The sequence below is a fragment of the Penaeus monodon genome, chromosome 27 (genome assembly GCF_015228065.2).
Source record: "Penaeus monodon isolate SGIC_2016 chromosome 27, NSTDA_Pmon_1, whole genome shotgun sequence".
NCBI classification, from domain to species: domain Eukaryota; kingdom Metazoa; phylum Arthropoda; class Malacostraca; order Decapoda; family Penaeidae; genus Penaeus; species Penaeus monodon.
The window spans coordinates 26,219,820-26,220,093 of NC_051412.1; the positions used below are offsets into that span (position 1 = coordinate 26,219,820).

Consider the following 274-nt stretch of genomic DNA (forward strand, 5'->3'; position numbering starts at 1 on the left):
CCAGTTCTTGCCTATATTTATTTACGGTCCCGAATGTAAATTTAGTTATTTCACGGCCGTATAATAAATTTCTTAGCCAGTTGCACATGAATATTAAAAGCCATGTACCATTCAGTTATTCTTGCATACAAAGGATTCTAGAATTCGATTCAGTGACGAAAGAAATTGAAAAGGTTTGTGGACTGTGTAATGTAAACAGTTTTCTGAATTTGATTTCTCAATTCCTCTTGTATAGCACTGCGGCCTTTCATTGAAATCCAGAGCTTAAGAAATG

At 34.7% G+C, this 274-nt stretch overlaps 1 protein-coding gene across 1 annotated transcript in view; it reads left to right on the forward strand.

Annotated features, from left to right (window-relative positions):
• LOC119590731 (filaggrin-2-like) overlaps nucleotides 1-274 on the forward strand; it is a gene marked incomplete at its 5' end in the record, with an annotated part of 31,541 nt that overhangs the window by 29,935 nt on the left and 1,332 nt on the right.